The following is a 959-nucleotide window of genomic DNA, read 5'->3' as shown; positions in this document are numbered from 1 at the left end:
CATCCTTCCTCTGTGGAGAGGTCCCTCTGACATCCCTCTGAGGGGGCGGGGGGGGGGGGGGGGGGGGGGGAGGAGGGTTTCCTGTGACCTGCAGGCCCCTGGCACAACTGGCTTGCAACCTTGGTGTTGGTTTGTTTGTTTGTTTTGAGGCTGGGCTTCTTTGGGTAACCTTGGCTACTCCCGAAGTAGCTCAGGCTGGCCTTGACCTCAGAGATTCACTTGCTTCCCAAGTGCTGGGATTAAAGGTGTGCTCCACCACCCAGCTTGTTGAGGTTTTTGGGGTGCTCATACACCGCACTCTGGCCTTGAACTGCTTGCTGATCCCCTGTTTCTACCTCCTGAGTGTTGGGAAGACAACCTGCCACACTGTGCTTGTATAGTATATTTTAATATCTATATTTTAAAGCATTTAGCTTTTTTACATTTATTTACTTATTTAGTGTGGGGGGGGGGCCCCCGCCTGTGCCAGGGCATACCTGTGAAGGTCAGAGAACAACTGGTTCTCTCCTTCCAACAGCTGGGTCTCGGGAATCTAACTATGGCCATCAGGTTTGGCTGAAAGTACCCTTCATTACTGATTGAGCCCCATCTCACCCCGATTTTAAGACTTTTTTTGTTTGTTTGTTTGTTTGATTTTTTTGCTTTTTCTTGAGACAGGGTTTCTCTCCATAGCCTTGGCTGTCCTGGAACTCACTCCATAGACCAGGCTGGCCTCGAACTCAGAAATCCACCTACCTCTGCCTCCCAGAGTGCTGGGATTACAGGCGTGTGCCACTACTGCCCGGCAAGACTTTTTTTTTAAAGATCTTATTTATTTTATATATATGATGATTACACTGTCTCTGTCTTCAGACACACCAGGAGAGGGCGTCAGATCTCATGACAGATGGTTGTGAGACACCATGTGGTTGCTGGGATTTGAACTCAGGACCTTCGGAAGAACAGTCAGTGCTCTTAAC

Source organism: Apodemus sylvaticus, chromosome 7 (assembly GCF_947179515.1).
Source record: "Apodemus sylvaticus chromosome 7, mApoSyl1.1, whole genome shotgun sequence".
Classification (NCBI taxonomy): Eukaryota; Metazoa; Chordata; class Mammalia; order Rodentia; family Muridae; genus Apodemus; species Apodemus sylvaticus.
This window is presented reverse-complemented; position numbering follows the sequence as displayed.